This window comes from Brienomyrus brachyistius, chromosome 9 (genome assembly GCF_023856365.1).
Source record: "Brienomyrus brachyistius isolate T26 chromosome 9, BBRACH_0.4, whole genome shotgun sequence".
In the NCBI taxonomy this organism is placed as follows: Eukaryota; Metazoa; Chordata; class Actinopteri; order Osteoglossiformes; family Mormyridae; genus Brienomyrus; species Brienomyrus brachyistius.
The window spans coordinates 22,226,152-22,250,031 of NC_064541.1; the positions used below are offsets into that span (position 1 = coordinate 22,226,152).

The 23,880-nt window shown below is 51.1% G+C and overlaps 33 non-coding genes and 1 pseudogene across 33 annotated transcripts; all 34 read left to right on the top strand.

The window, feature by feature from the left end:
- The first annotated feature begins 272 nt into the window (after window positions 1–272).
- On the top strand, window positions 273–436 carry LOC125749755 (U1 spliceosomal RNA). Its single transcript, XR_007400049.1, has one exon. It is a non-coding gene; the product is annotated as a U1 spliceosomal RNA (small nuclear RNA).
- A 522-nt stretch (window positions 437–958) lies between these two features.
- Window positions 959–1,122, top strand: LOC125749922 (U1 spliceosomal RNA). The gene has a single exon (XR_007400210.1). It is a non-coding gene; the product is annotated as a U1 spliceosomal RNA (small nuclear RNA).
- Window positions 1,123–1,644: 522 nt separating this feature from the next.
- Window positions 1,645–1,808, top strand: LOC125749758 (U1 spliceosomal RNA). Its single transcript, XR_007400051.1, has one exon. It is a non-coding gene; the product is annotated as a U1 spliceosomal RNA (small nuclear RNA).
- Window positions 1,809–2,330: 522 nt separating this feature from the next.
- Window positions 2,331–2,494, top strand: LOC125749759 (U1 spliceosomal RNA). The gene has a single exon (XR_007400052.1). It is a non-coding gene; the product is annotated as a U1 spliceosomal RNA (small nuclear RNA).
- Window positions 2,495–3,016: 522 nt separating this feature from the next.
- Window positions 3,017–3,180, top strand: LOC125749760 (U1 spliceosomal RNA). The gene has a single exon (XR_007400053.1). It is a non-coding gene; the product is annotated as a U1 spliceosomal RNA (small nuclear RNA).
- A 522-nt stretch (window positions 3,181–3,702) lies between these two features.
- Window positions 3,703–3,866, top strand: LOC125749891 (U1 spliceosomal RNA). Its single transcript, XR_007400179.1, has one exon. It is a non-coding gene; the product is annotated as a U1 spliceosomal RNA (small nuclear RNA).
- Window positions 3,867–4,388: 522 nt separating this feature from the next.
- Window positions 4,389–4,552, top strand: LOC125749839 (U1 spliceosomal RNA). Its single transcript, XR_007400131.1, has one exon. It is a non-coding gene; the product is annotated as a U1 spliceosomal RNA (small nuclear RNA).
- Window positions 4,553–5,074: 522 nt separating this feature from the next.
- Window positions 5,075–5,238, top strand: LOC125749906 (U1 spliceosomal RNA). Its single transcript, XR_007400194.1, has one exon. It is a non-coding gene; the product is annotated as a U1 spliceosomal RNA (small nuclear RNA).
- Window positions 5,239–5,760: 522 nt separating this feature from the next.
- On the top strand, window positions 5,761–5,924 carry LOC125749892 (U1 spliceosomal RNA). The gene has a single exon (XR_007400180.1). It is a non-coding gene; the product is annotated as a U1 spliceosomal RNA (small nuclear RNA).
- Window positions 5,925–6,446: 522 nt separating this feature from the next.
- Window positions 6,447–6,610, top strand: LOC125749761 (U1 spliceosomal RNA). The gene has a single exon (XR_007400054.1). It is a non-coding gene; the product is annotated as a U1 spliceosomal RNA (small nuclear RNA).
- A 522-nt stretch (window positions 6,611–7,132) lies between these two features.
- On the top strand, window positions 7,133–7,296 carry LOC125749893 (U1 spliceosomal RNA). The gene has a single exon (XR_007400181.1). It is a non-coding gene; the product is annotated as a U1 spliceosomal RNA (small nuclear RNA).
- A 522-nt stretch (window positions 7,297–7,818) lies between these two features.
- On the top strand, window positions 7,819–7,982 carry LOC125749879 (U1 spliceosomal RNA). Its single transcript, XR_007400167.1, has one exon. It is a non-coding gene; the product is annotated as a U1 spliceosomal RNA (small nuclear RNA).
- A 522-nt stretch (window positions 7,983–8,504) lies between these two features.
- On the top strand, window positions 8,505–8,668 carry LOC125749710 (U1 spliceosomal RNA). The gene has a single exon (XR_007400006.1). It is a non-coding gene; the product is annotated as a U1 spliceosomal RNA (small nuclear RNA).
- Window positions 8,669–9,190: 522 nt separating this feature from the next.
- LOC125749762 (U1 spliceosomal RNA) lies at window positions 9,191–9,354 on the top strand. The gene has a single exon (XR_007400056.1). It is a non-coding gene; the product is annotated as a U1 spliceosomal RNA (small nuclear RNA).
- Window positions 9,355–9,876: 522 nt separating this feature from the next.
- Window positions 9,877–10,040, top strand: LOC125749763 (U1 spliceosomal RNA). The gene has a single exon (XR_007400057.1). It is a non-coding gene; the product is annotated as a U1 spliceosomal RNA (small nuclear RNA).
- Window positions 10,041–10,562: 522 nt separating this feature from the next.
- LOC125749721 (U1 spliceosomal RNA) lies at window positions 10,563–10,726 on the top strand. The gene has a single exon (XR_007400017.1). It is a non-coding gene; the product is annotated as a U1 spliceosomal RNA (small nuclear RNA).
- A 522-nt stretch (window positions 10,727–11,248) lies between these two features.
- On the top strand, window positions 11,249–11,412 carry LOC125749764 (U1 spliceosomal RNA). Its single transcript, XR_007400058.1, has one exon. It is a non-coding gene; the product is annotated as a U1 spliceosomal RNA (small nuclear RNA).
- Window positions 11,413–11,934: 522 nt separating this feature from the next.
- On the top strand, window positions 11,935–12,098 carry LOC125749765 (U1 spliceosomal RNA). The gene has a single exon (XR_007400059.1). It is a non-coding gene; the product is annotated as a U1 spliceosomal RNA (small nuclear RNA).
- Window positions 12,099–12,620: 522 nt separating this feature from the next.
- LOC125749766 (U1 spliceosomal RNA) lies at window positions 12,621–12,784 on the top strand. The gene has a single exon (XR_007400060.1). It is a non-coding gene; the product is annotated as a U1 spliceosomal RNA (small nuclear RNA).
- Window positions 12,785–13,306: 522 nt separating this feature from the next.
- LOC125749860 (U1 spliceosomal RNA) lies at window positions 13,307–13,470 on the top strand. Its single transcript, XR_007400149.1, has one exon. It is a non-coding gene; the product is annotated as a U1 spliceosomal RNA (small nuclear RNA).
- A 522-nt stretch (window positions 13,471–13,992) lies between these two features.
- Window positions 13,993–14,156, top strand: LOC125749768 (U1 spliceosomal RNA). The gene has a single exon (XR_007400061.1). It is a non-coding gene; the product is annotated as a U1 spliceosomal RNA (small nuclear RNA).
- A 522-nt stretch (window positions 14,157–14,678) lies between these two features.
- Window positions 14,679–14,842, top strand: LOC125749900 (U1 spliceosomal RNA). Its single transcript, XR_007400188.1, has one exon. It is a non-coding gene; the product is annotated as a U1 spliceosomal RNA (small nuclear RNA).
- Window positions 14,843–15,364: 522 nt separating this feature from the next.
- Window positions 15,365–15,528, top strand: LOC125749770 (U1 spliceosomal RNA). Its single transcript, XR_007400063.1, has one exon. It is a non-coding gene; the product is annotated as a U1 spliceosomal RNA (small nuclear RNA).
- Window positions 15,529–16,050: 522 nt separating this feature from the next.
- On the top strand, window positions 16,051–16,214 carry LOC125749771 (U1 spliceosomal RNA). The gene has a single exon (XR_007400064.1). It is a non-coding gene; the product is annotated as a U1 spliceosomal RNA (small nuclear RNA).
- A 522-nt stretch (window positions 16,215–16,736) lies between these two features.
- Window positions 16,737–16,900, top strand: LOC125749772 (U1 spliceosomal RNA). The gene has a single exon (XR_007400065.1). It is a non-coding gene; the product is annotated as a U1 spliceosomal RNA (small nuclear RNA).
- A 522-nt stretch (window positions 16,901–17,422) lies between these two features.
- On the top strand, window positions 17,423–17,586 carry LOC125749828 (U1 spliceosomal RNA). Its single transcript, XR_007400120.1, has one exon. It is a non-coding gene; the product is annotated as a U1 spliceosomal RNA (small nuclear RNA).
- Window positions 17,587–18,108: 522 nt separating this feature from the next.
- LOC125749845 (U1 spliceosomal RNA) lies at window positions 18,109–18,272 on the top strand. Its single transcript, XR_007400135.1, has one exon. It is a non-coding gene; the product is annotated as a U1 spliceosomal RNA (small nuclear RNA).
- A 522-nt stretch (window positions 18,273–18,794) lies between these two features.
- On the top strand, window positions 18,795–18,958 carry LOC125749773 (U1 spliceosomal RNA). Its single transcript, XR_007400067.1, has one exon. It is a non-coding gene; the product is annotated as a U1 spliceosomal RNA (small nuclear RNA).
- Window positions 18,959–19,480: 522 nt separating this feature from the next.
- Window positions 19,481–19,644, top strand: LOC125749867 (U1 spliceosomal RNA). The gene has a single exon (XR_007400156.1). It is a non-coding gene; the product is annotated as a U1 spliceosomal RNA (small nuclear RNA).
- A 522-nt stretch (window positions 19,645–20,166) lies between these two features.
- LOC125749774 (U1 spliceosomal RNA) lies at window positions 20,167–20,330 on the top strand. The gene has a single exon (XR_007400068.1). It is a non-coding gene; the product is annotated as a U1 spliceosomal RNA (small nuclear RNA).
- A 522-nt stretch (window positions 20,331–20,852) lies between these two features.
- LOC125749861 (U1 spliceosomal RNA) lies at window positions 20,853–21,016 on the top strand. The gene has a single exon (XR_007400150.1). It is a non-coding gene; the product is annotated as a U1 spliceosomal RNA (small nuclear RNA).
- Window positions 21,017–21,538: 522 nt separating this feature from the next.
- On the top strand, window positions 21,539–21,702 carry LOC125749775 (U1 spliceosomal RNA). The gene has a single exon (XR_007400069.1). It is a non-coding gene; the product is annotated as a U1 spliceosomal RNA (small nuclear RNA).
- A 522-nt stretch (window positions 21,703–22,224) lies between these two features.
- On the top strand, window positions 22,225–22,388 carry LOC125749882 (U1 spliceosomal RNA). Its single transcript, XR_007400170.1, has one exon. It is a non-coding gene; the product is annotated as a U1 spliceosomal RNA (small nuclear RNA).
- A 522-nt stretch (window positions 22,389–22,910) lies between these two features.
- Window positions 22,911–23,040, top strand: LOC125749948 (U1 spliceosomal RNA; annotated as a pseudogene).
- Window positions 23,041–23,880: the final 840 nt, after the last annotated feature.

Here is a 23,880-nt window from a genome sequence, read left to right on the forward strand (position 1 = left end):
AACATGAAAATGTAAGCGTGCTGAGGCTCACAGATTCATATCAAAGGGTAAACGGTCTCATTCTTCTTTCTTTGAAAAATCATTTGCTGTATTGCGAGCAGACTGCTCCTAGGCCAAGGCTGAGCTACGAGAGCAGTCTTACCTGGCCCAGAGCCATATGCGACAGCGCAGAGGATTATGGGAGTTAATCCGGCCCCACCTTAACTTTCCCACTGCGACTCAGAGTAGGCAGGCGAGTAGCACAACAGGGTCACATGACCCTCATCCAACTCATACTTACCTGGCAGGGGAGATACCATGATCACGAAGGTGGTTCACCCAGGGCGAGGCATAGCCATTGCACTGCGGCTGTGCTGACCCCTGCGAATTCCCCAAATGTGGGAATCTCGACTGCATAATTTCTGGTAGTGGGGGACTGCGTTCGCGCTCTCCCCTGTATTTCAGGTGTTTAACGAAAGAGGAGTTCCGTTGCAAATGCGACGGAAGAGAGTCGCATCTGACGCAAACTAGTGTGAAAAGAAATGCGCGCAGTCTGTTGCCTGCGCCAAGTGTTTGCGAGTGGTTCCTTAGGTGAACTTCATTCGAGCAAGCCTGCGGTAGGCTGAGCGCCATGTCTGATGAGGCTGCATGCATCTCCAGGTGCCTTTGTTACTGAATGGAATGCGATTGTTGGATGAGCAGGCGACAACATGAAAATGTAAGCGTGCTGAGGCTCACAGATTCATATCAAAGGGTAAACGGTCTCATTCTTCTTTCTTTGAAAAATCATTTGCTGTATTGCGAGCAGACTGCTCCTAGGCCAAGGCTGAGCTACGAGAGCAGTCTTACCTGGCCCAGAGCCATATGCGACAGCGCAGAGGATTATGGGAGTTAATCCGGCCCCACCTTAACTTTCCCACTGCGACTCAGAGTAGGCAGGCGAGTAGCACAACAGGGTCACATGACCCTCATCCAACTCATACTTACCTGGCAGGGGAGATACCATGATCACGAAGGTGGTTCACCCAGGGCGAGGCATAGCCATTGCACTGCGGCTGTGCTGACCCCTGCGAATTCCCCAAATGTGGGAATCTCGACTGCATAATTTCTGGTAGTGGGAGACTGCGTTCGCGCTCTCCCCTGTATTTCAGGTGTTTAACGAAAGAGGAGTTCCGTTGCAAATGCGACGGAAGAGAGTCGCATCTGACGCAAACAAGCGTGAAAAGAAATGCGCGCAGTCTGTTGCCTGCGCCAAGTGTTTGCGAGTGGTTCCTTAGGTGAACTTCATTCGAGCAAGCCTGCGGTAGGCTGAGCGCCATGTCTGATGAGGCTGCATGCATCTCCAGGTGCCTTTGTTACTGAATGGAATGCGATTGTTGGATGAGCAGGCGACAACATGAAAATGTAAGCGTGCTGAGGCTCACAGATTCATATCAAAGGGTAAACGGTCTCATTCTTCTTTCTTTGAAAAATCATTTGCTGTATTGCGAGCAGACTGCTCCTAGGCCAAGGCTGAGCTACGAGAGCAGTCTTACCTGGCCCAGAGCCATATGCGACAGCGCAGAGGATTATGGGAGTTAATCCGGCCCCACCTTAACTTTCCCACTGCGACTCAGAGTAGGCAGGCGAGTAGCACAACAGGGTCACATGACCCTCATCCAACTCATACTTACCTGGCAGGGGAGATACCATGATCACGAAGGTGGTTCACCCAGGGCGAGGCATAGCCATTGCACTGCGGCTGTGCTGACCCCTGCGAATTCCCCAAATGTGGGAATCTCGACTGCATAATTTCTGGTAGTGGGGGACTGCGTTCGCGCTCTCCCCTGTATTTCAGGTGTTTAACAAAAGAGGAGTTCCGTTGCAAATGCGACGGAAGAGAGTCGCGTCTGACGCAAACTAGCGTGAAAAGAAATGCGCGCAGTCTGTTGCCTGCGCCAAGTGTTTGCGAGTGGTTCCTTAGGTGAACTTCATTCGAGCAAGCCTGCGGTAGGCTGAGCGCCATGTCTGATGAAGCTGCATGCATCTCCAGGTGCCTTTGTTACTGAATGGAATGCGATTGTTGGATGAGCAGGCGACAACATGAAAATGTAAGCGTGCTGAGGCTCACAGATTCATATCAAAGGGTAAACGGTCTCATTCTTCTTTCTTTGAAAAATCATTTGCTGTATTGCGAGCAGACTGCTCCTAGGCCAAGGCTGAGCTACGAGAGCAGTCTTACCTGGCCCAGAGCCATATGCGACAGCGCAGAGGATTATGGGAGTTAATCCGGCCCCACCTTAACTTTCCCACTGCGACTCAGAGTAGGCAGGCGAGTAGCACAACAGGGTCACATGACCCTCATCCAACTCATACTTACCTGGCAGGGGAGATACCATGATCACGAAGGTGGTTCACCCAGGGCGAGGCATAGCCATTGCACTGCGGCTGTGCTGACCCCTGCGAATTCCCCAAATGTGGGAATCTCGACTGCATAATTTCTGGTAGTGGGGGACTGCGTTCGCGCTCTCCCCTGTATTTCAGGTGTTTAACGAAAGAGGAGTTCCGTTGCAAATGCGACGGAAGAGAGTCGCGTCTGACGCAAACTAGCGTGAAAAGAAATGCGCGCAGTCTGTTGCCTGCGCCAAGTGTTTGCGAGTGGTTCCTTAGGTGAACTTCATTCGAGCAAGCCTGCGGTAGGCTGAGCGCCATGTCTGATGAAGCTGCATGCATCTCCAGGTGCCTTTGTTACTGAATGGAATGCGATTGTTGGATGAGCAGGCGACAACATGAAAATGTAAGCGTGCTGAGGCTCACAGATTCATATCAAAGGGTAAACGGTCTCATTCTTCTTTCTTTGAAAAATCATTTGCTGTATTGCGAGCAGACTGCTCCTAGGCCAAGGCTGAGCTACGAGAGCAGTCTTACCTGGCCCAGAGCCATATGCGACAGCGCAGAGGATTATGGGAGTTAATCCGGCCCCACCTTAACTTTCCCACTGCGACTCAGAGTAGGCAGGCGAGTAGCACAACAGGGTCACATGACCCTCATCCAACTCATACTTACCTGGCAGGGGAGATACCATGATCACGAAGGTGGTTCACCCAGGGCGAGGCATAGCCATTGCACTGCGGCTGTGCTGACCCCTGCGAATTCCCCAAATGTGGGAATCTCGACTGCATAATTTCTGGTAGTGGGGGACTGCGTTCGCGCTCTCCCCTGTATTTCAGGTGTTTAACGAAAGAGGAGTTCCGTTGCAAATGCGACGGAAGAGAGTCGCATCTGACGCAAACTAGCGTGAAAAGAAATGCGCGCAGTCTGTTGCCTGCGCCAAGTGTTTGCGAGTGGTTCCTTAGGTGAACTTCATTCGAGCAAGCCTGCGGTAGGCTGAGCGCCATGTCTGATGAAGCTGCATGCATCTCCAGGTGCCTTTGTTACTGAATGGAATGCGATTGTTGGATGAGCAGGCGACAACATGAAAATGTAAGCGTGCTGAGGCTCACAGATTCATATCAAAGGGTAAACGGTCTCATTCTTCTTTCTTTGAAAAATCATTTGCTGTATTGCGAGCAGACTGCTCCTAGGCCAAGGCTGAGCTACGAGAGCAGTCTTACCTGGCCCAGAGCCATATGCGACAGCGCAGAGGATTATGGGAGTTAATCCGGCCCCACCTTAACTTTCCCACTGCGACTCAGAGTAGGCAGGCGAGTAGCACAACAGGGTCACATGACCCTCATCCAACTCATACTTACCTGGCAGGGGAGATACCATGATCACGAAGGTGGTTCACCCAGGGCGAGGCATAGACATTGCACTGCGGCTGTGCTGACCCCTGCGAATTCCCCAAATGTGGGAATCTCGACTGCATAATTTCTGGTAGTGGGGGACTGCGTTCGCGCTCTCCCCTGTATTTCAGGTGTTTAGCGAAAGAGGAGTTCCGTTGCAAATGCGACGGAAGAGAGTCGCATCTGACGCAAACTAGCGTGAAAAGAAATGCGCGCAGTCTGTTGCCTGCGCCAAGTGTTTGCGAGTGGTTCCTTAGGTGAACTTCATTCGAGCAAGCCTGCGGTAGGCTGAGCGCCATGTCTGATGAAGCTGCATGCATCTCCAGGTGCCTTTGTTACTGAATGGAATGCGATTGTTGGATGAGCAGGCGACAACATGAAAATGTAAGCGTGCTGAGGCTCACAGATTCATATCAAAGGGTAAACGGTCTCATTCTTCTTTCTTTGAAAAATCATTTGCTGTATTGCGAGCAGACTGCTCCTAGGCCAAGGCTGAGCTACGAGAGCAGTCTTACCTGGCCCAGAGCCATATGCGACAGCGCAGAGGATTATGGGAGTTAATCCGGCCCCACCTTAACTTTCCCACTGCGACTCAGAGTAGGCAGGCGAGTAGCACAACAGGGTCACATGACCCTCATCCAACTCATACTTACCTGGCAGGGGAGATACCATGATCACGAAGGTGGTTCACCCAGGGCGAGACATAGCCATTGCACTGCGGCTGTGCTGACCCCTGCGAATTCCCCAAATGTGGGAATCTCGACTGCATAATTTCTGGTAGTGGGGGACTGCGTTCGCGCTCTCCCCTGTATTTCAGGTGTTTAACGAAAGAGGAGTTCCGTTGCAAATGCGACGGAAGAGAGTCGCATCTGACGCAAACTAGCGTGAAAAGAAATGCGCGCAGTCTGTTGCCTGCGCCAAGTGTTTGCGAGTGGTTCCTTAGGTGAACTTCATTCGAGCAAGCCTGCGGTAGGCTGAGCGCCATGTCTGATGAAGCTGCATGCATCTCCAGGTGCCTTTGTTACTGAATGGAATGCGATTGTTGGATGAGCAGGCGACAACATGAAAATGTAAGCGTGCTGAGGCTCACAGATTCATATCAAAGGGTAAACGGTCTCATTCTTCTTTCTTTGAAAAATCATTTGCTGTATTGCGAGCAGACTGCTCCTAGGCCAAGGCTGAGCTACGAGAGCAGTCTTACCTGGCCCAGAGCCATATGCGACAGCGCAGAGGATTATGGGAGTTAATCCGGCCCCACCTTAACTTTCCCACTGCGACTCAGAGTAGGCAGGCGAGTAGCACAACAGGGTCACATGACCCTCATCCAACTCATACTTACCTGGCAGGAGAGATACCATGATCACGAAGGTGGTTCACCCAGGGTGAGGCATAGCCATTGCACTGCGGCTGTGCTGACCCCTGCGAATTCCCCAAATGTGGGAATCTCGACTGCATAATTTCTGGTAGTGGGGGACTGCGTTCGCGCTCTCCCCTGTATTTCAGGTGTTTAACGAAAGAGGAGTTCCGTTGCAAATGCGACGGAAGAGAGTCGCATCTGACGCAAACTAGCGTGAAAAGAAATGCGCGCAGTCTGTTGCCTGCGCCAAGTGTTTGCGAGTGGTTCCTTAGGTGAACTTCATTCGAGCAAGCCTGCGGTAGGCTGAGCGCCATGTCTGATGAAGCTGCATGCATCTCCAGGTGCCTTTGTTACTGAATGGAATGCGATTGTTGGATGAGCAGGCGACAACATGAAAATGTAAGCGTGCTGAGGCTCACAGATTCATATCAAAGGGTAAACGGTCTCATTCTTCTTTCTTTGAAAAATCATTTGCTGTATTGCGAGCAGACTGCTCCTAGGCCAAGGCTGAGCTACGAGAGCAGTCTTACCTGGCCCAGAGCCATATGCGACAGCGCAGAGGATTATGGGAGTTAATCCGGCCCCACCTTAACTTTCCCACTGCGACTCAGAGTAGGCAGGCGAGTAGCACAACAGGGTCACATGACCCTCATCCAACTCATACTTACCTGGCAGGGGAGATACCATGATCACGAAGGTGGTTCACCCAGGGCGAGGCATAGACATTGCACTGCGGCTGTGCTGACCCCTGCGAATTCCCCAAATGTGGGAATCTCGACTGCATAATTTCTGGTAGTGGGGGACTGCGTTCGCGCTCTCCCCTGTATTTCAGGTGTTTAACGAAAGAGGAGTTCCGTTGCAAATGCGACGGAAGAGAGTCGCATCTGACGCAAACTAGCGTGAAAAGAAATGCGCGCAGTCTGTTGCCTGCGCCAAGTGTTTGCGAGTGGTTCCTTAGGTGAACTTCATTCGAGCAAGCCTGCGGTAGGCTGAGCGCCATGTCTGATGAAGCTGCATGCATCTCCAGGTGCCTTTGTTACTGAATGGAATGCGATTGTTGGATGAGCAGGCGACAACATGAAAATGTAAGCGTGCTGAGGCTCACAGATTCATATCAAAGGGTAAACGGTCTCATTCTTCTTTCTTTGAAAAATCATTTGCTGTATTGCGAGCAGACTGCTCCTAGGCCAAGGCTGAGCTACGAGAGCAGTCTTACCTGGCCCAGAGCCATATGCGACAGCGCAGAGGATTATGGGAGTTAATCCGGCCCCACCTTAACTTTCCCACTGCGACTCAGAGTAGGCAGGCGAGTAGCACAACAGGGTCACATGACCCTCATCCAACTCATACTTACCTGGCAGGGGAGATACCATGATCACGAAGGTGGTTCACCCAGGGCGAGGCATAGCCATTGCACTGCGGCTGTGCTGACCCCTGCGAATTCCCCAAATGTGGGAATCTCGACTGCATAATTTCTGGTAGTGGGGGACTGCGTTCGCGCTCTCCCCTGTATTTCAGGTGTTTAACGAAAGAGGAGTTCCGTTGCAAATGCGACTGAAGAGAGTCGCATCTGACGCAAACTAGCGTGAAAAGAAATGCGCGCAGTCTGTTGCCTGCGCCAAGTGTTTGCGAGTGGTTCCTTAGGTGAACTTCATTCGAGCAAGCCTGCGGTAGGCTGAGCGCCATGTCTGATGAAGCTGCATGCATCTCCAGGTGCCTTTGTTACTGAATGGAATGCGATTGTTGGATGAGCAGGCGACAACATGAAAATGTAAGCGTGCTGAGGCTCACAGATTCATATCAAAGGGTAAACGGTCTCATTCTTCTTTCTTTGAAAAATCATTTGCTGTATTGCGAGCAGACTGCTCCTAGGCCAAGGCTGAGCTACGAGAGCAGTCTTACCTGGCCCAGAGCCATATGCGACAGCGCAGAGGATTATGGGAGTTAATCCGGCCCCACCTTAACTTTCCCACTGCGACTCAGAGTAGGCAGGCGAGTAGCACAACAGGGTCACATGACCCTCATCCAACTCATACTTACCTGGCAGGGGAGATACCATGATCACGAAGGTGGTTCACCCAGGGCGAGGCATAGACATTGCACTGCGGCTGTGCTGACCCCTGCGAATTCCCCAAATGTGGGAATCTCGACTGCATAATTTCTGGTAGTGGGGGACTGCGTTCGCGCTCTCCCCTGTATTTCAGGTGTTTAACGAAAGAGGAGTTCCGTTGCAAATGCGACGGAAGAGAGTCGCATCTGACGCAAACTAGCGTGAAAAGAAATGCGCGCAGTCTGTTGCCTGCGCCAAGTGTTTGCGAGTGGTTCCTTAGGTGAACTTCATTCGAGCAAGCCTGCGGTAGGCTGAGCGCCATGTCTGATGAAGCTGCATGCATCTCCAGGTGCCTTTGTTACTGAATGGAATGCGATTGTTGGATGAGCAGGCGACAACATGAAAATGTAAGCGTGCTGAGGCTCACAGATTCATATCAAAGGGTAAACGGTCTCATTCTTCTTTCTTTGAAAAATCATTTGCTGTATTGCGAGCAGACTGCTCCTAGGCCAAGGCTGAGCTACGAGAGCAGTCTTACCTGGCCCAGAGCCATATGCGACAGCGCAGAGGATTATGGGAGTTAATCCGGCCCCACCTTAACTTTCCCACTGCGACTCAGAGTAGGCAGGCGAGTAGCACAACAGGGTCACATGACCCTCATCCAACTCATACTTACCTGGCAGGGGAGATACCATGATCACGAAGGTGGTTCACCCAGGGCGAGGCATAGCCATTGCACTGCGGCTGTGCTGACTCCTGCGAATTCCCCAAATGTGGGAATCTCGACTGCATAATTTCTGGTAGTGGGGGACTGCGTTCGCGCTCTCCCCTGTATTTCAGGTGTTTAACGAAAGAGGAGTTCCGTTGCAAATGCGACGGAAGAGAGTCGCATCTGACGCAAACTAGCGTGAAAAGAAATGCGCGCAGTCTGTTGCCTGCGCCAAGTGTTTGCGAGTGGTTCCTTAGGTGAACTTCATTCGAGCAAGCCTGCGGTAGGCTGAGCGCCATGTCTGATGAAGCTGCATGCATCTCCAGGTGCCTTTGTTACTGAATGGAATGCGATTGTTGGATGAGCAGGCGACAACATGAAAATGTAAGCGTGCTGAGGCTCACAGATTCATATCAAAGGGTAAACGGTCTCATTCTTCTTTCTTTGAAAAATCATTTGCTGTATTGCGAGCAGACTGCTCCTAGGCCAAGGCTGAGCTACGAGAGCAGTCTTACCTGGCCCAGAGCCATATGCGACAGCGCAGAGGATTATGGGAGTTAATCCGGCCCCACCTTAACTTTCCCACTGCGACTCAGAGTAGGCAGGCGAGTAGCACAACAGGGTCACATGACCCTCATCCAACTCATACTTACCTGGCAGGGGAGATACCATGATCACGAAGGTGGTTCACCCAGGGTGAGGCATAGCCATTGCACTGCGGCTGTGCTGACCCCTGCGAATTCCCCAAATGTGGGAATCTCGACTGCATAATTTCTGGTAGTGGGGGACTGCGTTCGCGCTCTCCCCTGTATTTCAGGTGTTTAACGAAAGAGGAGTTCCGTTGCAAATGCGACGGAAGAGAGTCGCATCTGACGCAAACTAGCGTGAAAAGAAATGCGCGCAGTCTGTTGCCTGCGCCAAGTGTTTGCGAGTGGTTCCTTAGGTGAACTTCATTCGAGCAAGCCTGCGGTAGGCTGAGCGCCATGTCTGATGAAGCTGCATGCATCTCCAGGTGCCTTTGTTACTGAATGGAATGCGATTGTTGGATGAGCAGGCGACAACATGAAAATGTAAGCGTGCTGAGGCTCACAGATTCATATCAAAGGGTAAACGGTCTCATTCTTCTTTCTTTGAAAAATCATTTGCTGTATTGCGAGCAGACTGCTCCTAGGCCAAGGCTGAGCTACGAGAGCAGTCTTACCTGGCCCAGAGCCATATGCGACAGCGCAGAGGATTATGGGAGTTAATCCGGCCCCACCTTAACTTTCCCACTGCGACTCAGAGTAGGCAGGCGAGTAGCACAACAGGGTCACATGACCCTCATCCAACTCATACTTACCTGGCAGGGGAGATACCATGATCACGAAGGTGGTTCACCCAGGGCGAGGCATAGCCATTGCACTGCGGCTGTGCTGACCCCTGCGAATTCCCCAAATGTGGGAATCTCGACTGCATAATTTCTGGTAGTGGGGGACTGCGTTCGCGCTCTCCCCTGTATTTCAGGTATTTAACGAAAGAGGAGTTCCGTTGCAAATGCGACGGAAGAGAGTCGCATCTGACGCAAACTAGCGTGAAAAGAAATGCGCGCAGTCTGTTGCCTGCGCCAAGTGTTTGCGAGTGGTTCCTTAGGTGAACTTCATTCGAGCAAGCCTGCGGTAGGCTGAGCGCCATGTCTGATGAAGCTGCATGCATCTCCAGGTGCCTTTGTTACTGAATGGAATGCGATTGTTGGATGAGCAGGCGACAACATGAAAATGTAAGCGTGCTGAGGCTCACAGATTCATATCAAAGGGTAAACGGTCTCATTCTTCTTTCTTTGAAAAATCATTTGCTGTATTGCGAGCAGACTGCTCCTAGGCCAAGGCTGAGCTACGAGAGCAGTCTTACCTGGCCCAGAGCCATATGCGACAGCGCAGAGGATTATGGGAGTTAATCCGGCCCCACCTTAACTTTCCCACTGCGACTCAGAGTAGGCAGGCGAGTAGCACAACAGGGTCACATGACCCTCATCCAACTCATACTTACCTGGCAGGGGAGATACCATGATCACGAAGGTGGTTCACCCAGGGCGAGGCATAGCCATTGCACTGCGGCTGTGCTGACCCCTGCGAATTCCCCAAATGTGGGAATCTCGACTGCATAATTTCTGGTAGTGGGGGACTGCGTTCGCGCTCTCCCCTGTATTTCAGGTGTTTAACGAAAGAGGAGTTCCGTTGCAAATGCGACGGAAGAGAGTCGCATCTGACGCAAACTAGCGTGAAAAGAAATGCGCGCAGTCTGTTGCCTGCGCCAAGTGTTTGCGAGTGGTTCCTTAGGTGAACTTCATTCGAGCAAGCCTGCGGTAGGCTGAGCGCCATGTCTGATGAAGCTGCATGCATCTCCAGGTGCCTTTGTTACTGAATGGAATGCGATTGTTGGATGAGCAGGCGACAACATGAAAATGTAAGCGTGCTGAGGCTCACAGATTCATATCAAAGGGTAAACGGTCTCATTCTTCTTTCTTTGAAAAATCATTTGCTGTATTGCGAGCAGACTGCTCCTAGGCCAAGGCTGAGCTACGAGAGCAGTCTTACCTGGCCCAGAGCCATATGCGACAGCGCAGAGGATTATGGGAGTTAATCCGGCCCCACCTTAACTTTCCCACTGCGACTCAGAGTAGGCAGGCGAGTAGCACAACAGGGTCACATGACCCTCATCCAACTCATACTTACCTGGCAGGGGAGATACCATGATCACGAAGGTGGTTCACCCAGGGTGAGGCATAGCCATTGCACTGCGGCTGTGCTGACCCCTGCGAATTCCCCAAATGTGGGAATCTCGACTGCATAATTTCTGGTAGTGGGGGACTGCGTTCGCGCTCTCCCCTGTATTTCAGGTGTTTAACGAAAGAGGAGTTCCGTTGCAAATGCGACGGAAGAGAGTCGCATCTGACGCAAACTAGCGTGAAAAGAAATGCGCGCAGTCTGTTGCCTGCGCCAAGTGTTTGCGAGTGGTTCCTTAGGTGAACTTCATTCGAGCAAGCCTGCGGTAGGCTGAGCGCCATGTCTGATGAAGCTGCATGCATCTCCAGGTGCCTTTGTTACTGAATGGAATGCGATTGTTGGATGAGCAGGCGACAACATGAAAATGTAAGCGTGCTGAGGCTCACAGATTCATATCAAAGGGTAAACGGTCTCATTCTTCTTTCTTTGAAAAATCATTTGCTGTATTGCGAGCAGACTGCTCCTAGGCCAAGGCTGAGCTACGAGAGCAGTCTTACCTGGCCCAGAGCCATATGCGACAGCGCAGAGGATTATGGGAGTTAATCCGGCCCCACCTTAACTTTCCCACTGCGACTCAGAGTAGGCAGGCGAGTAGCACAACAGGGTCACATGACCCTCATCCAACTCATACTTACCTGGCAGGGGAGATACCATGATCACGAAGGTGGTTCACCCAGGGCGAGGCATAGCCATTGCACTGCGGCTGTGCTGACCCCTGCGAATTCCCCAAATGTGGGAATCTCGACTGCATAATTTCTGGTAGTGGGGGACTGCGTTCGCGCTCTCCCCTGTATTTCAGGTATTTAACGAAAGAGGAGTTCCGTTGCAAATGCGACGGAAGAGAGTCGCATCTGACGCAAACTAGCGTGAAAAGAAATGCGCGCAGTCTGTTGCCTGCGCCAAGTGTTTGCGAGTGGTTCCTTAGGTGAACTTCATTCGAGCAAGCCTGCGGTAGGCTGAGCGCCATGTCTGATGAAGCTGCATGCATCTCCAGGTGCCTTTGTTACTGAATGGAATGCGATTGTTGGATGAGCAGGCGACAACATGAAAATGTAAGCGTGCTGAGGCTCACAGATTCATATCAAAGGGTAAACGGTCTCATTCTTCTTTCTTTGAAAAATCATTTGCTGTATTGCGAGCAGACTGCTCCTAGGCCAAGGCTGAGCTACGAGAGCAGTCTTACCTGGCCCAGAGCCATATGCGACAGCGCAGAGGATTATGGGAGTTAATCCGGCCCCACCTTAACTTTCCCACTGCGACTCAGAGTAGGCAGGCGAGTAGCACAACAGGGTCACATGACCCTCATCCAACTCATACTTACCTGGCAGGGGAGATACCATGATCACGAAGGTGGTTCACCCAGGGCGAGGCATAGCCATTGCACTGCGGCTGTGCTGACCCCTGCGAATTCCCCAAATGTGGGAATCTCGACTGCATAATTTCTGGTAGTGGGGGACTGCGTTCGCGCTCTCCCCTGTATTTCAGGTGTTTAACGAAAGAGGAGTTCCGTTGCAAATGTGACGGAAGAGAGTCGCATCTGACGCAAACTAGCGTGAAAAGAAATGCGCGCAGTCTGTTGCTTGCGCCAAGTGTTTGCGAGTGGTTCCTTAGGTGAACTTCATTCGAGCAAGCCTGCGGTAGGCTGAGCGCCATGTCTGATGAAGCTGCATGCATCTCCAGGTGCCTTTGTTACTGAATGGAATGCGATTGTTGGATGAGCAGGCGACAACATGAAAATGTAAGCGTGCTGAGGCTCACAGATTCATATCAAAGGGTAAACGGTCTCATTCTTCTTTCTTTGAAAAATCATTTGCTGTATTGCGAGCAGACTGCTCCTAGGCCAAGGCTGAGCTACGAGAGCAGTCTTACCTGGCCCAGAGCCATATGCGACAGCGCAGAGGATTATGGGAGTTAATCCGGCCCCACCTTAACTTTCCCACTGCGACTCAGAGTAGGCAGGCGAGTAGCACAACAGGGTCACATGACCCTCATCCAACTCATACTTACCTGGCAGGGGAGATACCATGATCACGAAGGTGGTTCACCCAGGGCGAGGCATAGCCATTGCACTGCGGCTGTGCTGACCCCTGCGAATTCCCCAAATGTGGGAATCTCGACTGCATAATTTCTGGTAGTGGGGGACTGCGTTCGCGCTCTCCCCTGTATTTCAGGTGTTTAACGAAAGAGGAGTTCCGTTGCAAATGCGACGGAAGAGAGTCGCGTCTGACGCAAACTAGCGTGAAAAGAAATGCGCGCAGTCTGTTGCCTGCGCCAAGTGTTTGCGAGTGGTTCCTTAGGTGAACTTCATTCGAGCAAGCCTGCGGTAGGCTGAGCGCCATGTCTGATGAAGCTGCATGCATCTCCAGGTGCCTTTGTTACTGAATGGAATGCGATTGTTGGATGAGCAGGCGACAACATGAAAATGTAAGCGTGCTGAGGCTCACAGATTCATATCAAAGGGTAAACGGTCTCATTCTTCTTTCTTTGAAAAATCATTTGCTGTATTGCGAGCAGACTGCTCCTAGGCCAAGGCTGAGCTACGAGAGCAGTCTTACCTGGCCCAGAGCCATATGCGACAGCGCAGAGGATTATGGGAGTTAATCCGGCCCCACCTTAACTTTCCCACTGCGACTCAGAGTAGGCAGGCGAGTAGCACAACAGGGTCACATGACCCTCATCCAACTCATACTTACCTGGCAGGGGAGATACCATGATCACGAAGGTGGTTCACCCAGGGCGAGGCATAGCCATTGCATTGCGGCTGTGCTGACCCCTGCGAATTCCCCAAATGTGGGAATCTCGACTGCATAATTTCTGGTAGTGGGGGACTGCGTTCGCGCTCTCCCCTGTATTTCAGGTGTTTAACGAAAGAGGAGTTCCGTTGCAAATGCGACGGAAGAGAGTCGCGTCTGACGCAAACTAGCGTGAAAAGAAATGCGCGCAGTCTGTTGCCTGCGCCAAGTGTTTGCGAGTGGTTCCTTAGGTGAACTTCATTCGAGCAAGCCTGCGGTAGGCTGAGCGCCATGTCTGATGAAGCTGCATGCATCTCCAGGTGCCTTTGTTACTGAATGGAATGCGATTGTTGGATGAGCAGGCGACAACATGAAAATGTAAGCGTGCTGAGGCTCACAGATTCATATCAAAGGGTAAACGGTCTCATTCTTCTTTCTTTGAAAAATCATTTGCTGTATTGCGAGCAGACTGCTCCTAGGCCAAGGCTGAGCTACGAGAGCAGTCTTACCTGGCCCAGAGCCATATGCGACAACGCAGAGGATTATGGGAGTTAATCCGGCCCCACCTTAACTTTCCCACTGCGACTCAGAGTAGGCAGGCGAGTAGCACAACAGGGTCACATGACCCTCATCCAACTCATACTTACCTGGCAGGGGAGATACCATGATCACGAAGGTGGTTCACCCAGGGCGAGGCATAGCCATTGCACTGCGGCTGTGCTGACCCCTGCGAATTCCCCAAATGTGGGAATCTCGACTGCATAATTTCTGGTAGTGGGGGACTGCGTTCGCGCTCTCCCCTGTATTTCAGGTGTTTAACGAAAGAGGAGTTCTGTTGCAAATGCGACGGAAGAGAGTCGCATCTGACGCAAACTAGCGTGAAAAGAAATGCGCGCAGTCTGTTGCCTGCGCCAAGTGTTTGCGAGTGGTTCCTTAGGTGAACTTCATTCGAGCAAGCCTGCGGTAGGCTGAGCGCCATGTCTGATGAAGCTGCATGCATCTCCAGGTGCCTTTGTTACTGAATGGAATGCGATTGTTGGATGAGCAGGCGACAACATGAAAATGTAAGCGTGCTGAGGCTCACAGATTCATATCAAAGGGTAAACGGTCTCATTCTTCTTTCTTTGAAAAATCATTTGCTGTATTGCGAGCAGACTGCTCCTAGGCCAAGGCTGAGCTACGAGAGCAGTCTTACCTGGCCCAGAGCCATATGCGACAGCGCAGAGGATTATGGGAGTTAATCCGGCCCCACCTTAACTTTCCCACTGCGACTCAGAGTAGGCAGGCGAGTAGCACAACAGGGTCACATGACCCTCATCCAACTCATACTTACCTGGCAGGGGAGATACCATGATCACGAAGGTGGTTCACCCAGGGCGAGGCATAGCTATTGCACTGCGGCTGTGCTGACCCCTGCGAATTCCCCAAATGTGGGAATCTCGACTGCATAATTTCTGGTAGTGGGGGACTGCGTTCGCGCTCTCCCCTGTATTTCAGGTGTTTAACGAAAGAGGAGTTCCGTTGCAAATGCGACGGAAGAGAGTCGCGTCTGACGCAAACTAGCGTGAAAAGAAATGCGCGCAGTCTGTTGCCTGCGCCAAGTGTTTGCGAGTGGTTCCTTAGGTGAACTTCATTCGAGCAAGCCTGCGGTAGGCTGAGCGCCATGTCTGATGAAGCTGCATGCATCTCCAGGTGCCTTTGTTACTGAATGGAATGCGATTGTTGGATGAGCAGGCGACAACATGAAAATGTAAGCGTGCTGAGGCTCACAGATTCATATCAAAGGGTAAACGGTCTCATTCTTCTTTCTTTGAAAAATCATTTGCTGTATTGCGAGCAGACTGCTCCTAGGCCAAGGCTGAGCTACGAGAGCAGTCTTACCTGGCCCAGAGCCATATGCGACAGCGCAGAGGATTATGGGAGTTAATCCGGCCCCACCTTAACTTTCCCACTGCGACTCAGAGTAGGCAGGCGAGTAGCACAACAGGGTCACATGACCCTCATCCAACTCATACTTACCTGGCAGGGGAGATACCATGATCACGAAGGTGGTTCACCCAGGGCGAGGCATAGCCATTGCACTGCGGCTGTGCTGACCCCTGCGAATTCCCCAAATGTGGGAATCTCGACTGCATAATTTCTGGTAGTGGGGGACTGCGTTCGCGCTCTCCCCTGTATTTCAGGTGTTTAACGAAAGAGGAGTTCCGTTGCAAATGCGACGGAAGAGAGTCGCGTCTGACGCAAACTAGCGTGAAAAGAAATGCGCGCAGTCTGTTGCCTGCGCCAAGTGTTTGCGAGTGGTTCCTTAGGTGAACTTCATTCGAGCAAGCCTGCGGTAGGCTGAGCGCCATGTCTGATGAAGCTGCATGCATCTCCAGGTGCCTTTGTTACTGAATGGAATGCGATTGTTGGATGAGCAGGCGACAACATGAAAATGTAAGCGTGCTGAGGCTCACAGATTCATATCAAAGGGTAAACGGTCTCATTCTTCTTTCTTTGAAAAATCATTTGCTGTATTGCAAGCAGACTGCTCCTAGGCCAAGGCTGAGCTACGAGAGCAGTCTTACCTGGCCCAGAGCCATATGCGACAGCGCAGAGGATTATGGGAGTTAATCCGGCCCCACCTTAACTTTCCCACTGCGACTCAGAGTAGGCAGGCGAGTAGCACAACAGGGTCACATGACCCTCATCCAACTCATACTTACCTGGCAGGGGAGATACCATGATCACGAAGGTGGTTCACCCAGGGCGAGGCATAGCCATTGCACTGCGGCTGTGCTGACCCCTGCGAATTCCCCAAATGTGGGAATCTCGACTGCATAATTTCTGGTAGTGGGGGACTGCGTTCGCGCTCTCCCCTGTGTTTCAGGTATTTAACGAAAGAGGAGTTCCGTTGCAAATGCGACGGAAGAGAGTCGCATCTGACGCAAACTAGCGTGAAAAGAAATGCGCGCAGTCTGTTGCCTGCGCCAAGTGTTTGCGAGTGGTTCCTTAGGTGAACTTCATTCGAGCAAGCCTGCGGTAGGCTGAGCGCCATGTCTGATGAAGCTGCATGCATCTCCAGGTGCCTTTGTTACTGAATGGAATGCGATTGTTGGATGAGCAGGCGACAACATGAAAATGTAAGCGTGCTGAGGCTCACAGATTCATATCAAAGGGTAAACGGTCTCATTCTTCTTTCTTTGAAAAATCATTTGCTGTATTGCAAGCAGACTGCTCCTAGGCCAAGGCTGAGCTACGAGAGCAGTCTTACCTGGCCCAGAGCCATATGCGACAGCGCAGAGGATTATGGGAGTTAATCCGGCCCCACCTTAACTTTCCCACTGCGACTCAGAGTAGGCAGGCGAGTAGCACAACAGGGTCACATGACCCTCATCCAACTCATACTTACCTGGCAGGGGAGATACCATGATCACGAAGGTGGTTCACCCAGGGCGAGGCATAGCCATTGCACTGCGGCTGTGCTGACCCCTGCGAATTCCCCAAATGTGGGAATCTCGACTGCATAATTTCTGGTAGTGGGGGACTGCGTTCGCGCTCTCCCCTGTATTTCAGGTGTTTAACGAAAGAGGAGTTCCGTTGCAAATGCGACGGAAGAGAGTCGCATCTGACGCAAACTAGCGTGAAAAGAAATGCGCGCAGTCTGTTGCCTGCGCCAAGTGTTTGCGAGTGGTTCCTTAGGTGAACTTCATTCGAGCAAGCCTGCGGTAGGCTGAGCGCCATGTCTGATGAAGCTGCATGCATCTCCAGGTGCCTTTGTTACTGAATGGAATGCGATTGTTGGATGAGCAGGCGACAACATGAAAATGTAAGCGTGCTGAGGCTCACAGATTCATATCAAAGGGTAAACGGTCTCATTCTTCTTTCTTTGAAAAATCATTTGCTGTATTGCGAGCAGACTGCTCCTAGGCCAAGGCTGAGCTACGAGAGCAGTCTTACCTGGCCCAGAGCCATATGCGACAGCGCAGAGGATTATGGGAGTTAATCCGGCCCCACCTTAACTTTCCCACTGCGACTCAGAGTAGGCAGGCGAGTAGCACAACAGGGTCACATGACCCTCATCCAACTCATACTTACCTGGCAGGGGAGATACCATGATCACGAAGGTGGTTCACCCAGGGCGAGGCATAGCCATTGCACTGTGGCTGTGCTGACCCCTGCGAATTCCCCAAATGTGGGAATCTCGACTGCATAATTTCTGGTAGTGGGGGACTGCGTTCGCGCTCTCCCCTGTATTTCAGGTGTTTAACGAAAGAGGAGTTCCGTTGCAAATGCGACGGAAGAGAGTCGCATCTGACGCAAACTAGCGTGAAAAGAAATGCGCGCAGTCTGTTGCCTGCGCCAAGTGTTTGCGAGTGGTTCCTTAGGTGAACTTCATTCGAGCAAGCCTGCGGTAGGCTGAGCGCCATGTCTGATGAGGCTGCATGCATCTCCAGGTGCCTTTGTTACTGAATGGAATGCGATTGTTGGATGAGCAGGCGACAACATGAAAATGTAAGCGTGCTGAGGCTCACAGATTCATATCAAAGGGTAAACGGTCTCATTCTTCTTTCTTTGAAAAATCATTTGCTGTATTGCGAGCAGACTGCTCCTAGGCCAAGGCTGAGCTACGAGAGCAGTCTTACCTGGCCCAGAGCCATATGCGACAGCGCAGAGGATTATGGGAGTTAATCCGGCCCCACCTTAACTTTCCCACTGCGACTCAGAGTAGGCAGGCGAGTAGCACAACAGGGTCACATGACCCTCATCCAACTCATACTTACCTGGCAGGGGAGATATCATGATCACGAAGGTGGTTCACCCAGGGCGAGGCATAGCCATTGCACTGCGGCTGTGCTGACCCCTGCGAATTCCCCAAATGTGGGAATCTCGACTGCATAATTTCTGGTAGTGGGGGACTGCGTTCGCGCTCTCCCCTGTATTTCAGGTGTTTAACGAAAGAGGAGTTCCGTTGCAAATGCGACGGAAGAGAGTCGCATCTGACGCAAACTAGCGTGAAAAGAAATGCGCGCAGTCTGTTGCCTGCGCCAAGTGTTTGCGAGTGGTTCCTTAGGTGAACTTCATTCGAGCAAGCCTGCGGTAGGCTGAGCGCCATGTCTGATGAGGCTGCATGCATCTCCAGGTGCCTTTGTTACTGAATGGAATGCGATTGTTGGATGAGCAGGCGACAACATGAAAATGTAAGCGTGCTGAGGCTCACAGATTCATATCAAAGGGTAAACGGTCTCATTCTTCTTTCTTTGAAAAATCATTTGCTGTATTGCGAGCAGACTGCTCCTAGGCCAAGGCTGAGCTACGAGAGCAGTCTTACCTGGCCCAGAGCCATATGCGACAGCGCAGAGGATTATGGGAGTTAATCCGGCCCCACCTTAACTTTCCCACTGCGACTCAGAGTAGGCAGGCGAGTAGCACAACAGGGTCACATGACCCTCATCCAACTCATACTTACCTGGCAGGGGAGATACCATGATCACGAAGGTGGTTCACCCAGGGCGAGGCATAGCCATTGCACTGCGGCTGTGCTGACCCCTGCGAATTCCCCAAATGTGGGAATCTCGACTGCATAATTTCTGGTAGTGGGGGACTGCGTTCGCGCTCTCCCCTGTATTTCAGGTGTTTAACGAAAGAGGAGTTCCGTTGCAAATGCGACGGAAGAGAGTCGCATCTGACGCAAACTAGCGTGAAAAGAAATGCGCGCAGTCTGTTGCCTGCGCCAAGTGTTTGCGAGTGGTTCCTTAGGTGAACTTCATTCGAGCAAGCCTGCGGTAGGCTGAGCGCCATGTCTGATGAAGCTGCATGCATCTCCAGGTGCCTTTGTTACTGAATGGAATGCGATTGTTGGATGAGCAGGCGACAACATGAAAATGTAAGCGTGCTGAGGCTCACAGATTCATATCAAAGGGTAAACGGTCTCATTCTTCTTTCTTTGAAAAATCATTTGCTGTATTGCGAGCAGACTGCTCCTAGGCCAAGGCTGAGCTACGAGAGCAGTCTTACCTGGCCCAGAGCCATATGCGACAGCGCAGAGGATTATGGGAGTTAATCCGGCCCCACCTTAACTTTCCCACTGCGACTCAGAGTAGGCAGGCGAGTAGCACAACAGGGTCACATGACCCTCATCCAACTCATACTTACCTGGCAGGGGAGATACCATGATCACGAAGGTGGTTCACCCAGGGCGAGGCATAGCCATTGCACTGCGGCTGTGCTGACCCCTGCGAATTCCCCAAATGTGGGAATCTCGACTGCATAATTTCTGGTATTGGGGGACTGCGTTCGCGCTCTCCCCTGTATTTCAGGTGTTTAACGAAAGAGGAGTTCCGTTGCAAATGTGACGGAAGAGAGTCGCATCTGACGCAAACTAGCGTGAAAAGAAATGCGCGCAGTCTGTTGCTTGCGCCAAGTGTTTGCGAGTGGTTCCTTAGGTGAACTTCATTCGAGCAAGCCTGCGGTAGGCTGAGCGCCATGTCTGATGAAGCTGCATGCATCTCCAGGTGCCTTTGTTACTGAATGGAATGCGATTGTTGGATGAGCAGGCGACAACATGAAAATGTAAGCGTGCTGAGGCTCACAGATTCATATCAAAGGGTAAACGGTCTCATTCTTCTTTCTTTGAAAAATCATTTGCTGTATTGCGAGCAGACTGCTCCTAGGCCAAGGCTGAGCTACGAGAGCAGTCTTACCTGGCCCAGAGCCATATGCGACAGCGCAGAGGATTATGGGAGTTAATCCGGCCCCACCTTAACTTTCCCACTGCGACTCAGAGTAGGCAGGCGAGTAGCACAACAGGGTCACATGACCCTCATCCAACTCATACTTACCTGGCAGGGGAGATACCATGATCACGAAGGTGGTTCACCCAGGGCGAGGCATAGCCATTGCACTGCGGCTGTGCTGACCCCTGCGAATTCCCCAAATGTGGGAATCTCGACTGCATAATTTCTGGTAGTGGGGGACTGCGTTCGCGCTCTCCCCTGTATTTCAGGTGTTTAACGAAAGAGGAGTTCCGTTGCAAATGCGACGGAAGAGAGTCGCGTCTGACGCAAACTAGCGTGAAAAGAAATGCGCGCAGTCTGTTGCCTGCGCCAAGTGTTTGCGAGTGGTTCCTTAGGTGAACTTCATTCGAGCAAGCCTGCGGTAGGCTGAGCGCCATGTCTGATGAAGCTGCATGCATCTCCAGGTGCCTTTGTTACTGAATGGAATGCGATTGTTGGATGAGCAGGCGACAACATGAAAATGTAAGCGTGCTGAGGCTCACAGATTCATATCAAAGGGTAAACGGTCTCATTCTTCTTTCTTTGAAAAATCATTTGCTGTATTGCGAGCAGACTGCTCCTAGGCCAAGGCTGAGCTACGAGAGCAGTCTTACCTGGCCCAGAGCCATATGCGACAGCGCAGAGGATTATGGGAGTTAATCCGGCCCCACCTTAACTTTCCCACTGCGACTCAGAGTAGGCAGGCGAGTAGCACAACAGGGTCACATGACCCTCATCCAACTCATACTTACCTGGCAGGGGAGATACCATGATCACGAAGGTGGTTCACCCAGGGCGAGGCATAGCCATTGCATTGCGGCTGTGCTGACCCCTGCGAATTCCCCAAATGTGGGAATCTCGACTGCATAATTTCTGGTAGTGGGGGACTGCGTTCGCGCTCTCCCCTGTATTTCAGGTGTTTAACGAAAGAGGAGTTCCGTTGCAAATGCGACGGAAGAGAGTCGCGTCTGACGCAAACTAGCGTGAAAAGAAATGCGCGCAGTCTGTTGCCTGCGCCAAGTGTTTGCGAGTGGTTCCTTAGGTGAACTTCATTCGAGCAAGCCTGCGGTAGGCTGAGCGCCATGTCTGATGAAGCTGCATGCATCTCCAGGTGCCTTTGTTACTGAATGGAATGCGATTGTTGGATGAGCAGGCGACAACATGAAAATGTAAGCGTGCTGAGGCTCACAGATTCATATCAAAGGGTAAACTTTCTCATTCTTCTTTCTTTGAAAAATCATTTGCTGTATTGCGAGCAGACTGCTCCTAGGCCAAGGCTGAGCTACGAGAGCAGTCTTACCTGGCCCAGAGCCATATGCGACAACGCAGAGGATTATGGGAGTTAATCCGGCCCCACCTTAACTTTCCCACTGCGACTCAGAGTAGGCAGGCGAGTAGCACAACAGGGTCACATGACCCTCATCCAACTCATACTTACCTGGCAGGGGAGATACCATGATCACGAAGGTGGTTCACCCAGGGCGAGGCATAGCCATTGCACTGCGGCTGTGCTGACCCCTGCGAATTCCCCAAATGTGGGAATCTCGACTGCATAATTTCTGGTAGTGGGGGACTGCGTTCGCGCTCTCCCCTGTATTTCAGGTGTTTAACGAAAGAGGAGTTCCGTTGCAAATGCGACGGAAGAGAGTCGCGTCTGACGCAAACTAGCGTGAAAAGAAATGCGCGCAGTCTGTTGCCTGCGCCAAGTGTTTGCGAGTGGTTCCTTAGGTGAACTTCATTCGAGCAAGCCTGCGGTAGGCTGAGCGCCATGTCTGATGAAGCTGCATGCATCTCCAGGTGCCTTTGTTACTGAATGGAATGCGATTGTTGGATGAGCAGGCGACAACATGAAAATGTAAGCGTGCTGAGGCTCACAGATTCATATCAAAGGGTAAACGGTCTCATTCTTCTTTCTTTGAAAAATCATTTGCTGTATTGCGAGCAGACTGCTCCTAGGCCAAGGCTGAGCTACAAGAGCAGTCTTACCTGGCCCAGAGCCATATGCGACAGCGCAGAGGATTATGGGAGTTAATCCGGCCCCACCTTAACTTTCCCACTGCGACTCAGAGTAGGCAGGCGAGTAGCACAACAGGGTCACATGACCCTCATCCAACTCATACTTACCTGGCAGGGGAGATACCATGATCACGAAGGTGGTTCACCCAGGGCGAGGCATAGCCATTGCACTGCGGCTGTGCTGACCCCTGCGAATTCCCCAAATGTGGGAATCTCGACTGCATAATTTCTGGTAGTGGGGGACTGCGTTCGCGCTCTCCTCTGTATTTCAGGTGTTTAACGAAAGAGGAGTTCCGTTGCAAATGCGACGGAAGAGAGTCGCGTCTGACGCAAACTAGCGTGAAAAGAAATGCGCGCAGTCTGTTGCCTGCGCCAAGTGTTTGCGAGTGGTTCCTTAGGTGAACTTCATTCGAGCAAGCCTGCGGTAGGCTGAGCGCCATGTCTGATGAAGCTGCATGCATCTCCAGGTGCCTTTGTTACTGAATGGAATGCGATTGTTGGATGAGCAGGCGACAACATGAAAATGTAAGCGTGCTGAGGCTCACAGATTCATATCAAAGGGTAAACGGTCTCATTCTTCTTTCTTTGAAAAATCATTTGCTGTATTGCGAGCAGACTGCTCCTAGGCCAAGGCTGAGCTACGAGAGCAGTCTTACCTGGCCCAGAACCATATGCGACAGCGCAGAGGATTATGGGAGTTAATCCGGCCCCACCTTAACTTTCCCACTGCGACTCAGAGTAGGCAGGCGAGTAGCACAACAGGGTCACATGACCCTCATCCAACTCATACTTACCTGGCAGGGGAGATACCATGATCACGAAGGTGGTTCACCCAGGGCGAGGCATAGCCATTGCACTGCGGCTGTGCTGACCCCTGCGAATGGGGGTGCGCCGTACGGTATCGCATTTCATAAGCGATATGATTGGTGGGGGGTCTACGGATGATAATGGGCGTGTATGCTTAGAGAAAATGGGCGTGTTTAGTTTTAGGATGTCTGGAATAATTATCGCCTTGGTTTCTGGTTATTCATTCCAATTCGTAAATGATGATGGGCGTGTCGGTTTGAGGATGTCTGGAATAATTATCGCCTTGGTTTCTGGTTATTCATTCCAATTCATAAATGATGATGGGCGTGTCGGTTTGAGGATGTCTAGAATAATTATCGCCTTGGTTTCTGGTTATTCATTCTTTCTAGCATTTCTGCATTAATAGTATGTTTTATCATACACTTGGCACTCTCTGGATCTGAAATCTCTGCTACTGTTTTTTGGTAGTAATTACTTAAGTAAAGGTAATTAAAGTATATAATTTATTTTTATATATGTATATGTATATATGTGTATATATGTAAATAAACTTTATGTCATGCATTATCTGTTGATAAAGCTGAACTATTAACAAACTTTAATTGACATGTGTCACTCCTGTTACTTGTGACTGTTTTCTTTGTGTTTTCAACAGAGAATTATGAGGCAGCGACGGGGGCAAACCAAAGGACTACCAGGAATACACATGGCCAAGGTTGAGCAGCATCTGGTTGAGTGTTCTCTTGCAAGAAACTTTTGTATGATTTGGTAAAGTGCTTTCTAATACACAGTAACTCTGGTGTCGTTCTTAAACGATGTTGTCAAATAAAGCATGCTTTATTGTTATTTATTGACATTGTGTGGGCGCAAAATCACAGTAATAAAGTTCAGCACTGAAGTAAAAAAAAAATTACTCTTTATTGACCAACACATTGATGACAGCAGCATT